This window comes from Palaemon carinicauda, chromosome 18 (genome assembly GCF_036898095.1).
Source record: "Palaemon carinicauda isolate YSFRI2023 chromosome 18, ASM3689809v2, whole genome shotgun sequence".
NCBI lineage: Eukaryota > Metazoa > Arthropoda > Malacostraca > Decapoda > Palaemonidae > Palaemon > Palaemon carinicauda.
In genome coordinates this window covers 6,427,440-6,444,939 of record NC_090742.1, presented here as the reverse complement: position 1 = coordinate 6,444,939, position 17,500 = coordinate 6,427,440, and the positions used below count along the sequence as shown (strand labels likewise).

Genomic DNA, 17,500 nt, shown 5'->3' with positions numbered 1-17,500 from the left:
TTTTGTTAATGTGTTATCACGTTAACATTAATTTCATACATCAGGAACAATGTTTCAACGGAATGAATTACTATTACTACTATTAATAACTGATTGTAAAATAATTTTTCTGTTAAACTACAGTGCAACTTAAAGCGACTCGTTAATGTGTTATCAAGTCAATATTAATTTCCTAAATCCTAAAAAAATGTTTCAACGTAATAAATTACTATTATTACTAATAATAACTAGATTGTAAGACCATTTTTATATTAAACTATAGTGCATCTTAAAGCGACTCCTTAATGTGTTATCAAATTAACATTCATTTCCTACATGAGAAAAAATGTTTCAACGTAATAAATTATTATTACTACTTACCAATAACTAGATTGTAAGACAATTTTTCTGTTAAACTATAGTGCATCTTAAATCGAGTCTCTGAGCATATTAGAATGAGAAAAGGTTCTCTGAAGGAACCCAAATAAGGGAGAAATTCCAAGAAAAGCAGCATGTCCCCCGAAATAAAAACGTACCGAGTAATTGAACTTCGGCTGAGTTATGACTGCCGTTTGCCACTGTCTCCGGTGAAATGAGTAAAAATGGAACCTTTTCCCTCAGACTTCCGAATAAAGGGCTGAATCCTTTATATACTTATGTATATGTATGCACAATTTCATGTTATGTTCATAGAATTTAGTTGGCCTTTTCTAGATATAGGGCTGAATCCTGTATATACATATGTGTATGTATGCAGAACTTCATATTATGTTCGAAGAATTCAGTTGGCATTTTCCATATAAAGGGCTGAATCCTGTATATACAAATGTGTATGTATTCATAACTTCATGTTATGTTCGCAGAATTCAGTTGGCATTTACCAAAGAAAGGGCAGATTCCTGTATATACTTATGAATAATTTAATCTTATGCATAATTTCATCTTATGTTCGAGGAATTTAATTTGTACAACTGTGTATATATTTATGTATACGTAATGCATAAGAAACACCGTAATTTTAATCGAAATTCTCCGTAAAAATATACTGTTCTCAGCCTTATTTCAGTAAAATACAGACGACCGTAATTATACCATACTTTATTATTATATTCTACGGTATGGTGCCCGAAAAACCACTCCTTTACGTCAATATATCCGTTTTTAAAACGGTAGATGTCTGGCAATATTTATTCAAGGATTTTCACCATTTTATTTACGGCAAATTTTTAGCAGTGTACATATGTAAAATTTATGACAGTATCCATCCATACATATATTCTATATCTCTCACAATTAAATTTACACTTGTAAATTTAATTGTAATATTTAGCTGCTTCAAGCTGTGAATATAGAGAGGTATTTCGAATGAACTGTATCGTGGATTTAATGTATAATCAATTGTGATGAAATATATCCGAAAACATGAGAAAACTCATTTTGGTGATTTCATTCAAGTCGTTAACAGAACTTCATGGATGATATTGGTTTAAGGACCAGTTTTGGGTTGGAATAGACTCTGCACCAACAAGCATGTTTTCTAGAGAAGAGAGTAAAAAGAGTGAATAAGTCCATAAACTATTAAAGTTTGTAATGATGGCCTATTTGATATCGTCCCTGACTGGTGATGGCCAGATTGGGGTTCGAGTCCCACTCAAACTCTTTAGTTCCTTTAGTGTCTGAAACCTCACCAGATTGTGAGCTAAGATTGGGGGATTTGGAGGAGCCTATAGATCTACCTGCTGTGTCAACAGCAGCCATTGCCTGGCCATCCCTGGTCCTAGATTGGATGGAGAGAGGGCTTGGGTGCTGGTCATATTTATATAAGGTCAATCTGTAGGGTATTGTAATGCTTGCTAGGACAATGTCACTGTCTTTTCCCTCTGCCATTCAAGAGTAACTTTTAAACAAGTCCCCTTTTTCAAGACCGGACTGCTAACTATCGAAATAATGGAATAGAAAACCTCTCAATAGATCATTCGTATAAGGATATATATGGATATAAGGTCAGTCTCTAGGGCATTGTCTTACTTGCTAGGGCAATGTCACTGTCCCTTGCCTCTGCCACTCATGAGCAGCCTTTAAACAAGTCCCCTTTTTCAAAATCCAACGGCAAATCATCGAAAATAAGGATTCGAAAAAGTCTCTATTGATCATTCGAAGGAGAAGATTAAGAATACCAAAAAAAGCCAGGTTTTGAAAACCTAAACCTACAAACCTGTCGACATTATGAAGGCGGACATCAGGATTAGAAGTAACGGCGTGTCCTGCGAAGTGGGACTGCGTCAGGATGTTCTGGATGTGGGCCCCGGAGGAACTGGAGTGGAAGGTTCTGGAAACGTCGGGGACGATGCACTCTCTGCCTGCACGGATTTCCGTGCTTCTGAACCACATGTCCCAGTCGTGCTCCTGGATGGGAAAGGGTTTTTCCTCATGATTAGGTGTAGTAATTGTGTGTGTATATATATATATATATATACATATATATATACATATATACACGCGCACGCGCACACACACACTCGCACGCGCACACATACACTCGCGCACAAACACACATATATATACACATACACATATATATACATATATATATATATATATAGCATATGGTATGTTTATATTTATTTATATATATATATATATATATATATGTATATACAGCATACTGTATGTCTATATATATATATATATATGCAGTTTACTGTATGTCTATATATATATATATATATACATATATATATATATATATATATATGTATATATATATATATATATATACTATATATATATATATATATATCTCCAAGAAATGCAACCATTTCTTAGTCCACTGCAGGACAAAGGCCTCCGACATATCCTTTTTCATACAGAATATATGTAAGTGTATACATACATATAAAATCTAGTGCATGGTAAATTATCGCCAGAAACAACCTTAATAAACTAGCTAAGTAAATATCTACTGAATATAATTCCAAACGGAAATTATCATAGACAGATAAAAACAGACTCTTATTTACTTCCAGCATCGACTTCCAGATCGGATAGACTTCCTGGAAAAACTGTCGCGTCAGCATCCAGCCGTAACCAGCATGGGTCTCGACTCTGTAGAGCCTGCTCGGATGATTGGCTATGTGAAGAGCTCCCAGGTCATTCCAGGCGCTTACGCAGTAGATGCTGGAATCTTCGTCTAAGAGCCAAGCAGTCTGATTAAAATAGCTGGAAGTAAATATCAGACAATGGCTAGGTTAAGTAACATTTGTAAATCAAATCGCTTAAATTACATATAAAAATCAGACTATATATCAGTTTAGTCAGATCGGTGTTATGGACATGAGTCATGGTATGACAATGAAACTATCTCCTAAAGATTTAGTAGATTGAGACGGGCCGAGAGAGGCTGTGACTAAGAAGGCAGGATGAAAGCAACTGAGTAACTTTATTACAGAACATCCGTTTATATATACATAAACTCCAGGCAAAAAGGCATAAAAACATAACAGGCAATTTCATGTTCAACCGATAGCCGCACCGGTTAACAGTTAACGGTGAGAAAAACAGACATGTTATTTCAGCTCCCTATCAGTGCGAGGGGGAGAGCAAAGATATAAGCATAATATATACAAAAAATGAAATGTCGTTACTACGTACGATCGTGTAGCACACGGTTGATACAAGATTTAAGAACAAAGGTCACAGAAGGATATTGGAAGTTACATGACAGGACAGGATTAGAAATGAAACTATAAGCGAGATTACTCGAGTGCCATATGTGGATGAGATCATCACGAGGGGTAGATGGAGATGGTTTGGGCATGCTCTTCGCACTCCCCTGTTATCCACCACAAATGAAGCATCATATGCGGAATCCCCTACTGCCGCTACCTCAGCAGTCACCAAGGCGATCGGAGGAAGCAGCAGGGCCTACAGGAACTATGTCAATTTATAATTACCTGAAGAAATCCGGAGAAACCAGGACGTCCTCTTCAAGAAGAATGGCTTTCTGCGCCTTTGGGAAGGCAGTGAAGATTCCATTGAGGGCAAATTTGTAATGATAAGAGATTCTGGCTCCTGCACCAGGGAACATTTGGCCTTCCATGTCGTTAATGCGATACTGAATCTGGAAATAAAGTAATGGATTTTTACATAATATCAATGAATTACCAGTTACTAGCAGATGATTATTGTGAATATATTTATTGAGGGCAAATTTACAATGATAAGAGATTCTGGCTCCTGGACCAGGGAACATTTGGCCTTCCATGTCGTTAATTTGTTATTGAATCTTGATATCAAGTAATGGATTTTTTATATAATATCATTGAATTACCAGTTATTATTAGATAATTAATGTATATTTCTTCATTTCGAGTAATAATTGTAATAAAAAATACTTAAAATGTCTCGTTTGATGAGGAATAGTATTATCTTTATTTTCGAATATCTTTGAGAAAGTTGATATTACTAAAATGAAAGTTGTGATTTATTTCAAGAGTAAATAATGCTAATAAACAATTTCGCCTATAAAAAATATAACATGAATAATAGAATAAGAATTTTAAAAATAGTCATGAGTATATAAGTGTTTAATTTAAAAACTTATTTAAATGAATAGTAAAAGTTATAATTGTGAATACAATATATATTAAGTAATAAAAATATTCATGAAAATATATTATGATGTATATATATACTGTGTATATACATCTATATATATATATATATATATATATATATATATTTAATTGTAAGAATTTTAAATGTATTTTTTTCTGATTAAAATAAAAACTTGTAAGTACAGTAATAAGAATTTTAATAAAAAAAAAAATTGTAAAAAATTACAATTGTGAATACAGTATATGTAAAGTAAAAAAAAAGATTCACGTAAGTAAATTATTATGTATTTATATTATTATGAATGGTAAGAATCGCAAAGGTATATTTCCCAATTAAAGAAAAAAAAGTACTGTAATAAGGATTCTGATAAATAACTAATTTATTTGATACTGCCACATCAACCTTACGCCAAATAGATCTAAAAGATCCAGCAGTTCTTGATTTCTCCCGTCTATGAAGACGATAATACGATCAATTAATCCTCCTTTCTGATTTAGTACGGTCAACAGACACCTGAAAGAGAAAGATAAGATTAATTGACTGATTTCGAATTTTCTGGCATCCTGACATGGAAGGTCATTGACGCTGATATCCTTTCATTATTATTATTATTATTATTATTATTATTATTATTATTATTATTATTATTATTATTTGCTAAGCTACAACCCTAGTTGGAAAAACAATATGCTATAAACCCAGGGGCCCTATCAGGGAAAATTGCCCAGTGAGGAAAGGAAATGAGGAAAAATAAAATATTTTAAGAAAAGTAACATCAAAATAAAAAATTTCTATATAAACTATAAAAACTTTATCAAAATAAGAGAAAAGAGGCATTAGACAGAATAATGTGCCCGAGTAAACCCTCAAGCAAGAGAACTCTATCAAAAGAGTGTGGAAGACCACGGTACAGAGGCTATATGACTACCCATCTTTATTTATTTATTATAAATAAAGAATAAAAGGAAATTCAATTAAAAGGCATAAAAGAGTAGGAGGGAAAGTGAAGAGAATATTTTTGAGGTTTATTTTTCCTCTGGTGTTTTTTGGTAGGAAGTTCTGCTTTTGGAATACAAGATCCATTAGATTATCGTGAATTTAGTATTTTTTTTCTTCAACGAGCCAAAGGAAATCTGAGAATTATATATATATATATATATATATATACATATATATATATATATATATATATTTATATATATATACATATATATATATAAATATATATGTATAAATATATATATATATATATATATATAAATGTATACACAAGTACAAACACATATATATTTTATATATATATATATATATATAGATATAGATATATATATATATATATATGTCTATATATGTACACACAAATACAAACACACACACACATATATTTTATATATATATATATATATATATAGATATAGATATATATATATATATATATATGTCTATATATGTACACGCAAATACAAACACACACACACATATATTTTATATATATATATATATATATAAGCGTGTGTGTATGTACACGTATGCATAAACATATAAAATCTAATTTAGTACAAGGTAAATTTACATCTGAAACCGCCTAACTAATTTTACTGAAAGTATTTCTAAGCAGAAATTACTATGGGCAGAGAAAATAAACACAGCCTCCAAAGAAAATAATATAACTTTGTTTATCCCATACAAAAGACAGTACATGAAATCTCATTACCTGTAAAGTGCTCGAGGTCGTTTGCTGGCCACAATTCCAAGAGGGACATCACTTATGGCACTGTTCTCGAGCTGTCAAGAAAACGCAAAAGGGTTTAATGGCCGCTCATGATTGGCAGAGGCAAGGGACAGTGACATTGCCCTATCAGGTAGGACTATGCCCTAGAGATTAACCATATATCATATGATCAGCGCCCAAGCCCCCTCTCCACCCAAGCTAGGACCACAGAGGTCCAGACATTGGCTGCTGATGTCTCAACAGATAGACCTATACAGTCCCCCAAACCCCCCAACATTAGGTCACAAGGATGGCAAGGTTGCAAACACTAATGGCACTAACGAGACTGAGCGGGACTCGAACCCCCGACTGACAAATCAGCCATGCTATGTTCTTAAAATTTCTATATCGCTGAATGAAGAGAGAGAGAGAGAGAGAGAGAGAGAGAGAGAGAGAGTGTGTGTTTTCAAATTAAATAGTGTTGATATTTGGCCTATCTTAAATTTTTATACAGCTGAATGGAGAGAGAGAGAGAGAGAGAGAGAGAGAGAGAGAGAGAGAGAGAGAGTGTGTTTTCAAATTAAATAGTGTTGATATTTGGCCTATCTTAAATCTTTATACAGCTGGGGAGAGAGAGAGAGAGAGAGAGAGAGAGAGAGTGTGTGTGTTTTCAAATTAAATAGTGTTGATATTTGGCCTATCTTAAATTTTTATACAGCTGAATGGAGAGAGAGAGAGAGAGAGAGAGAGAGAGAGAGAGAGAGTTTGTGTGTGTTTTCAAATTAAATAGTGTTGATATTTGGCCTATCTTAAATCTTTATACAGCTGGAGAGAGAGAGAGAGAGAGAGAGAGAGAGAGAGAGTTTTCAAATGAAATAGTGTGGACATTAGACCTGTCTTGAGTTTTCGTATAACTGAATGAAGAGAGAAGGATTTTTCAAATTAAATATTGGGGATATTAGGCTTGTCTTAATTTATGTATAGCTGAATGAAGAGAGAGAGAGAGAGAGAGAGAGAGAGAGAGAGAGAGAGAGAGAGAGAGAGAGCGTATAATACTAAACTTTTGTTATAATGAGAAGTGTGTCTTTTGAAGTGCTAACACCCGTGTTATTTATATCCTCCAGGACGTGACATTTACGGAAGGGAAGGAAGATAAATGACTAAGCTGGAGAAGGCGAAGGAAATAAAAAAAAAAAGTCTCTTTATCGTATGATAATGATAATTTATTGCCATTTTTTTTCTTTGTGAGTGAAATTAATTTCTCTTCTGTTACGAGAATACGATGAAGAGCGAAGAGCTTACAGTTGTGAGATGAGCCTTAATTTTTCTTTGTTAATGACAGGAAGCTACATTGAGTAATTCCTTTTTGGTGATTAACATAATCGTTGGTGAGGGACGTAGTTTATTTTTTTTTCTTTTGCAGGATTATCAAGATCAAGTATCAACATTCTGACATATTCTGATATTTTGAAATTCGTATAATTCTTCTTTTCATGTCAAAATTTTCCACAGCAATATTTCAAGACAAAGAGTTTTATTGCTTTTCTGTTGTTTTCTTTTCATCAAAATGAGATATGGCGGACAAAAAATAGATGTTTTTTTTCCCTACAATATGTGTTTGATATTATACTATATTTTATAGTCATTTCTTTTTAGTGAGGCAGATTTGCACCGACTCGCAGGGGTACCATTTTAGCTCGGGAAAAGTTTCCTGATCGCTTATTGGTTGGACAAGATAATTTTAACCAATAAGATTGCCGGAAACTTTTCAGGGCTGAAAGGGTTTATGATATCCCTGTTTTAAGGAGCTTTATATCTGACATTTCATTTACAAGAATTAGAGACTGACTCCAAAATGAGGTTAGGATTCTCTCTCTCTCTCTCTCTCTCTCTCTCTCTCTCTCTCCTCTCTCTTCATTCAGGTATATGAAAAATTAAAAACATAACATGCTTCATACCCATACCGTTTTTATTCGAAAACTCTCACTCTCTCTCTCATCTCTCTCTCTCTCTCTCTCTCTCTCTCTTCATTCAGCTATAAAAAATATTAAGAACATAATAGGCTTAATATTCACAATGCTTTATTCAAAGACTCTCTCTCTCTCTCTCTCTCTCTCTCTCTCTCTCTTCATTCAGGCATATGAAAAAATAATCACATAATATGCTTAATATCCATACCGATTTGTTTGGAAACTCTCTCTCTCTCTCTCTCCTCTCTCCTCTCTCTCTCTCTCTCAGCTTTATAAAGGAATTAAAAACATATCCAGGCCTAATACCCATACCATTACTCTCTCTCCTCTCTCTCTCTCTCTCTCTCTCTCTCTTTCTTCATTCAGATTTATAAAGAAGTTAAGTACATACCAGGCGGCTTAAAAACCCATAGTATTACGCTCGAAAACTCTCTCTCTCTCTCTCTCTCTCTCTCTCTCTCTCTCTCCTACTAACCTCAGATGCTACGTAGACGAGAGAAGCAGGATCTCTGGCAATCACAGAGACTCCCAAAGCCAGCGTATAGACGACAGAAACGCGACCTAAGCTTCTCTCTTGGGTCAGATGTGTCATAGCAGTTATCTTTGGGATAAAAAGGACAAGAGTATGGTGATGTGAATTGTAGATTGAAAATATTTCATATGATTCTATGTTTTACTTAAGCATGAATGGTAATTTATTTTTTTTTTTTTAAGCTGTGGGTAATTTCTAGAGGTGATTTTTTTTAAATGGACTGACCTGATATATATATATATATATATGTATATACACATAATATATGTATATATATATATATATATATTTATATATATATATATATATATATTTTTATATATTACGTGGACTGACCTGATATATATATATATATATATATTGTGTATATTATATATATATATATATTTATATATATATATATATATATATTAACACACACAATATAGACATACTTCTAATATATTTTTGCATATATATCTTAATATTCATAGCGCGTTACAAACAAATTCAGATTACAGGACAATAACCTTCATGCCAGTGGCCATTTGAGAGGGAGAGAGAGAGAGAGAGAGAGAGATGAGAGAGAGAGAGAGGGGGGGGGGGGGGGGGTGGGGGGGGGGAATTATATATTTACCTGTTTCCAAAGTGAACTCTATAGACAGGTGTATGGGTGGATTAAACAAGTTTTAAGAAGCCGATTTCGTCAGTAGTTATTTCGCCTCGTGTCTGCCCTTTAGGTAACACCACCCACGCCCAGAATCTCCCTTGAAGGAGAGGTGCTGACCGTTACTCAGCCCCTAGGCTCTCCAGTATGTTTCTTATCACCTTCGGCATGTTCAAGGACGCTTCTGTCTTGATTGGGGATAATGCTGTTAGCGGTGCTTGCAAAAAAGTAATGAGGAATTGTAATTTTTTAACACATTTCTGATCTTTTATACCAAATATTTTCTTTTTTTCTGTTGATTAGAAATGTGTGAAAAATAGCCTTAATTCTGAAATTGATAATATATACAAATAAATCGTTCTGAAACTTATGATAAAAAACATTAATTTTGAAACTTATAATAAAAGCCACTAACATATCTGGCAAATCTGAATCCTCATTAGAAAGGTTTATTGAAGTCTTTATCAGTTTTCTGTAAATGCCTTAAAAAAAAAATCATGATTTGTATTTATAATAATTTTTTTTCTCACGACATTAAATATTTTCCTTTTATTAATGACTTGGATTTTATTTATCAGAAAATCGCTTTCAACTTTTTAATTAAATAGGAATTTAATATGAACATCGTTTATGCTTAACTATGTCTTAATCAACATGCATTGCTTAGCATATCTACTAATATTTATTTTACCTTTATAAAGCAATATTTTAATTTACTTTTAAAGCAAAGAATTGGTTTACCTTTTATAAAGCAAATAATATTCAATTTTATCTCTATAAAGCAAATATTTTAGTTTACCTTAATAAAGAAGTAATATTTCATTTTACCTTATAAAGAAAACAATATTCATCTTGCTTTTATAAAGCAAACAATATTTTAATTTACCTTTATAAAGCAAACAACATTTTAATCTAGCTTCATAAAGCAAATATTTTGTTTTACCTTTATAAAGCAATATTATTTAATTTTACTTTCATAAAGCAAATAATATTTTACTTTACCTTAAAAAGCAAAAAAATATATTTTATTTTACCTTTATAAAGCTAATAATATTTCATTTTACATTTATAAAGTAAAAAACATTTTATTTCACCTTTATAAAGAAAACAGTATTTTAGTTTACCTTTATAAAGCAAAGAATTGTTTATCATACCTTTATAAAGCAAACAATATTTCATTTTACATTTATAAAGCAGACAATTCTTAAGTTTACCTTTATAAAGCAAACAATATTTTAATTTTTCCTTTATATAGCAAACAATATTCAATTTTACCTTTATAAAGCAAACAAAGTTTTAGTTTAGCTATAAAACGCAAAGGTTTTTGTTTTTAACCTTATAAAGCAAACATTTTTTTTTATCTTTAGAACCAAACAATATTGTGTATTACCTTTATAAAGCAAACAATATTTTGTTTTACCTTTATAAAGCAAAAAGCATTTAATATATTACCTTTACTGCAAATATCATGATCCTTCCTCTTGCTAGGAGGTTACTAAAGGCGGGAAATCTAAACTGCTTGCGTACAGGAACAGGTCGAATCTTCTGCAAGTGGAAATAAGGTCTTCCTAAAACTTGAACTGTTTCCGAGAACCATCTCAAAAATAGAAAAAAAAGAAAAAAAAATGTTTAATCAAGCATTGTTGTGATCATGAGATAAAGATTAGAATTCCAAATTGTCCTAAATCTATTTTGTTTGACTTTTGATTCGTTACTTTAATTTATTATTATTATTATTATTATTATTATTATTATTATTATTATTATTATTAATATTATTATTATTATTATTATTATTATTATTAACTAAGCTACAACCACAGTTGGAAAAGCAGGTTGCTATTAGCCCAAAGACTCCAACAGAGAAAATAAAGGAAGACCATGGTACAGAGGCTATGGCAGATGTACTCTCAAGTAAGAGAACTCTAACCCAAAACAGTGGAAGACAATGGTACAGGGGCTATGGCAGAGTGAACCCTCAAGCAAGAGAACTCTAACCCAAGATAGTGGAACACCATGGTACACAGGCTATGGCAGATGTACCCTCAAGCAAGAGAATTCTATCCCAAGGTAGTGGAAGACCATACTACAAAGGCTATGGTAGAGTGTACCCCCAAGCAAGAGAACTCTAACCCAAAATAGTGGAAGACCATGTACAGAGCCTTTGGCAGATGTACCAACAAGAAAGAGAACTCTATCCCATGACAGTGAAGGCCATGCTACAGAGGCTATGGGCAGAGTGTGCCCTCAAGCAAGAGAACTCTAACCCAAGATAGTGGAAGACCATGGTACAGAGGCTCTAGAAGTTCCCTCAAGCAAGAGAGCTCTATCCCAAGCCAGTGGAAGACCATGGTACAGAAGCTCTAGCAGTACCCTCAAGCAAGAAAATTGTAACCAAGAGACAGTGGAAGACCATAGAGCAGAGACCCATGGCAGTACCCTAAAGCAAGAGAACTATAACTCAAGACAGTGGAAGGACCATGGTACAGAGACTATGGCACTACCCAAGTGAAGAGAACACACACCAATATTATCAACGTCAGTGAAAATGAAATACTCCGAGTTTTATTCTACCTACCGTTTGATCAAAACTCTTCCGTCGTATTGGCTCAGGACGACGAAATAAAGTCCTGCTGATTTTATCTCCTCTGTGTCATTCTGCCCGAAGGAGGTGACGTTTAGAACCTGGGAATTTTTACATAAAAATGGAGTTTAAAAGTATTTAGATTTCAGTTGTTTCAATTTTATTTCATATGTCCTCTATCTTCATAAAACATTTATATGTATAATTATTTGCTATTTTTTCATATTGTAATGATTATTATATTGTTCCTTACAGTTATCACCCTAAGAACCTTGGATTTTTATATAAGAAAGTAACAATAGTATTTAGATTTCAGTTGCTTGAAATATATTTCATAGGAACTTATATCTTTATAAACTTTTTATATCTATAATTTGTTTTTCATATTGTGTTGATTATTTACTTGTTTCTTACAACTAAGTCAGATATAGAGTAACTTTCAAATTTTACTAGAGATAAATAATGTTTTTTTCGTTTTATCGCAATGATTAGTAAATTATATGAGTAAACCTCTTCATATATAACGAAATAGAATGTAAAAATGCATATGAGAATTTCTAATTAGTTATGAGATGTTTTTTGTAAGGATATAAAATGTAGAATAAGTAGAAATACAATACAATTAAATGTACACTCAAAATATTCACTTATATCCTTTATTGTATATAAGGCAAACAGAACATTTCTCTAATTGCAAATTGGAAATACTTTTCATATATCTTACAACCGTAATGTAACACTGTAAATTGCAAAGAAAAGTAAACACGAGGGCCAGTATTTTTGTATAAAGTAACTGATTAAGAAAATTACAATTGTAAAAAATCCCACAATCGTATGGAAACAAGACTGAAGGAATTAGAAACCATGTATTGATAAAATTCGTAAATTATGTAAAATCTAAAATTGAATTTTGTTGAGGATATAAATGTAGAATAAGTAGAAATGCAATAAACGTAAATATACAATTTATATCCTTTATTGCATACATAGTATAGAGGTTATTTCTCTAATTGCAAATTGGAAATAATTTTAAATATATCTTGCAACCATAATGCAAACACTTTAAATTGAAAAGGAGCTAAACAAAAAATCAGACATTTTTATATAAAAACAAATTATTAAGAAAATTACATTGCATAAAGATCCCATTATGGTATGGAAACCAGAGTAAAGGAATTAGAAAACCATATGTTAGTAAAATCTGTGAATTTGTGACATATGGCCCAGCTTTATCGGTCTAGGAAGCCATTTATCAACAAGGGGAAAAACCCTATTTTTGCACCATAAAGTAAATGTTGATATGATGGACAGGCGGGAGGAAAGAAAGAAATCTGGAACGTAGATGAAATTTCAACATAGAGGGCTGTAAACTGGAAACTGGAAACGGATAGGACCTTAGGGTTGCTGTAAAGACCATTAATCACTGCCTACAGTACACCTTAAGAACTGCAATGGCAGCACTATTATCTCAATTCCAACAACTTATCTGTCTCCTTACCACAGCGCTGTCAACGGTCACCAGCACCTGCTCTTTGCTGGAAGTGACAGCGATGTCGACAATCCATCCTTCTGGCCTGAGTCTTTTCATTCCAAGGAGTCGACTTCCGTTTCTATGGTTACCTGTCTCTCTCCCATATTGTGCAGATGAAGGAACGGGAGTCACAAATGGAGATTTTATATCGCTGCTTGTCATATTCTCAAATTCGCTGAAATTGAATCTGGGACGCGAGGCCGGAGGTGAACGGCCATGGAGGACGCCATCTTGGCTCCGAGCCATTCTCCCGCTAGAGGTCTTCCAGGTCGCCGGAGGTGAACGGCCATGGAGGACGCCATCTTGTCTCCAAGCCCATCTCCCGCTAGAGGCCTTCCGGGTCGTTGATGGCCAATCGATGCTATCTGATATCGACACTGTTGATGAAAGTGATTTCATGCGAGGCGGGTTTCAATTTACTTTGTGATTCAACGTAGTAGTGGATAAAGGAAGATATATTCATATGATATAAATATTCCTAAGCCAGAACTTTAGAGATGGGATGATAGAATATAGTATACTATTATTTTTATTATTACTTGCTAAGCTACAACCCTAGTTGGAAAGCAGGATACTATAAGCCAAGGGGCTCCAACAGGGAAATAGCCCAGTGAGGAAAGGAAACAAGGAAAAATAAAATATTTTTAGAACAGTAACATTAGAATAAACATTTAGTTATAAAATCTTTAACAAGACAAGAGGAAGAAAAATAAGATAGATTAGTGTTCTTGAGTGTACCCTCAAGCGAGTGAAAAATAATGAATAGAAAAGGGGAAAAGTCAGGATATATAAACATCTTTATTTATGGTAATATTTCTAAAAGGGTTTAAAAGTATTTATTCACTTACACTAACGAATTACACAGGAATCCAATTTTTAGTATCAATAAGTAACACTAATCCGCTTACATTCATAAATATATTAAGAGGCATTAATGATATGACTCACCTTTATCCCTAGAATGCCATTATCTATGTGATTAATATTTTTCCCTTTTCATATACATTGTGTAATGAAAATTTGTGTAACTTAATAGGGATGGTTTTAGTTTTACAGTAAGAATTCAAGTAATTGGAAGTAATTCAGATATTATAATAGAATGGCTCTGATAGAGGTTAATTTAAAAACAAACAAATATATTAGGCAAATGTTTGTAGTTATCAAGTAAATAAATATTCCTCACTGAATTCATCAATGGCGCAAAACACAAACAAGCATACACATATTTTTCATACACAACAAACAAATATGTTATGTAGTATTTGTAGTTATCATGTAAACAAATATTCCTCACTGGAATTCATCAATGGCGCAAATACACAAGCAAGCATACACATACGGTACATAAATACACACATGTATATATATATATCGACAGTATACTTGGATAGATAGGTAAATCGATTGTTAGATAGTCATATAGATACACAGTTAGATTAGTAGTCTGAGTACAATAGTGGGACTGTATTTATAAAAGCCATTTATAAAAGATCTAAAGCTATTTGCAATAATATATTAGAAAATTGTGGATCATTCCAAATTTTAATTTCTTTGCGTATCAAGTAAATTTCATACTCAACAGTCAACAGCCTCTATGTAAATTTATGGATGGGGAGAGAGAGAGAGAGAGAGAGAGAGAAGAGAGAGAGAGAAAGAGAGAGAGAGAGAGAGAGAGAGAGAGAGAGAGAGAGAGTTATGTCCTGAGGAGAATTTTAGTATGGTTGTATTATGTGTTGCTCAACATTTATTATTATTATTATTATTATTATTATTATTATTATTATTATTATTATTATTATTATTATTATTATTATTATTATTATTATTATATATTATTATTTTCAAGTTAATTGGAAAAGCAGAAAGGTGTAAGCCCAAGGAATCCACAGGGAAAATATCCCTATAAGGAAAGGAAATAAAGCAACAAACTACAAGAGAGGTAACAAGCAATTGAAATAAAATATCCTAGGAACAGTAACGTTATCAAAATAAATATTTCATATATAGACTATAAAAACTTCAAAATAACAAGAGGGAGAGAAATAAGTTGAATAGTGTACCCTCAAGCCAAGACATATCATCAGTAGTTTTAATATGGATTTATTTTATTATTATTATTATAACTAGCAAAGTAAAAGCCCTAGTTGGAAAGCAGAATGCTATAAGCCCGAGTGCCCAAATTGGGAAGTTAGCCCAGTGAGGAAAGGAAATCAAGAAAATTAAATACTTTAAGAACAGTAGCAACATTAAAATATTCATATACTATATAAACTATAAAAACTTTAACAAAACAAGAGGAACAGAAATTAGATGGAATATTGTGCCTGGGTGTACCCCAAAGCATGAGAACTCAAGAGACAGTGAAAGACCATGGTACAGCGGCCATGGCACTACCTAAGACTTGAGAACAATGGTTTAATTTTGGAATGTCCTTCTCCTATATGATCTGCTTACAATAGCTAAGAGTCCCTTCTATCCTTACCGAGAGGAAAGTGGCACCTAACAATTACAGTGCAGTAGTTAACCCCTTGAGTGAAGAAGAATTGTTTGGTAATCTCAGTGTTGTCAGGTGTATGAGGACCCTCAAACAAGAGAACTCTAACCCAAGAGAGAGTGGAAAACCATGGCATTACCCAATTCTAGAGAACAATGGTTTGATTTGGAGTGCCCTTCTAGAAGAGCTACTTACCATAGCTAAAGTCTTTTTCTACCCTTACCAAGAGGAAAGTAGCCACTGAACCAATTACAGTGCACTAGTTAACGACTTGAGTGAAGAAGATTTGTTTGGTAATCTCAGTGTTGTCAGGTGTATGAGGACTAGAGGAGAATCTGTAAAGAACAGGCCAGACTATTCGCTGTATGTGTAGACAATGGTAAAGTGAATCGTAACCAGAGAGAAGGATCCAATGTAGAACAGTCTAGCCAGTCAAAGGACCTCATAACTCTCTAGCGGTAGTATCTAAACGGGTGGCTGGTGCCCTTGCCAAGCTACTATTAAGTACTCATACCCACTTGACTGAGATATCAGAGTCAAAAAACTCTTACCTGTTAAAAAGACGGTGAACTGCAGAAGAGGTAATAACCAACTGGAGAAACATCTCATATCTGTGAAAAGAATAGATTCGTTATACAATGTTCAGGGGATACATTGATCTCCCAACCATAAAGACAATGAAAAATGATTCATCTCATGAAAATTACATTCAAATGTAAATGATAACTCAAAGCTCTGTTATGTGAAGCAATTCAAAGCTCTGTGATATGAAGTAATGTATTAGAAAAATTTTGGATCAATCCAAATTTTAATTTCTTTGTGTATTAAGTAAATTTTATGCTAAAATAGTCAGTCTCTATGTGAATTTATATATATATATATATATATACACACACACACACATATATATATATATATATATATGTAGAGAGAGAGAGAGAGAGAGAGAGAGAGAGAGAGTTTTAATTTTGCTCTTGCTTCAGCGATATTTTCGTAATTTCATGAAAAGAACGTATACAAAGGGACACTATTGCTAAATATCTATGACTATGATAGCGTGAAATCGTGTTTTAATAATTTTTCTCGGTAAGACGAACGGTCTCTTGCAAGACACATGAACACTCAAAGTGAGGTACAACTAGAAAACAAGTCCTCTGGAGTCCTCAGGTAGTTTCAAGTCATAATATTATCTGATTATAACTCGACCTTTGGTGGCAAATCTTCTTTTTCCACACCGTTATCCTTAAATTAAGGGGTCGGTTGCCTGATGTGCCCTCTCCAATGCCTTCTATAAAAGGCGCCCTCCTTCCACAAAACCTCTTCTCTCTATATCATCCTTCACTTTACATCGCCATCTAATTCTCTGCTTCCCTCTCGATCTTCTCTCCCTAACAGGTTCCTTCTAAGCTCTCCTTAGGCCAAATCATCATCATCAT

General features: G+C 33.1%; 1 pseudogene; it reads right to left on the bottom strand.

Annotated features, from left to right (window-relative positions):
• The window catches only part of LOC137658035 (protein O-linked-mannose beta-1,2-N-acetylglucosaminyltransferase 1-like), a 24,177-nt pseudogene that overhangs the window by 6,205 nt on the left and 472 nt on the right, over positions 1-17,500 (bottom strand).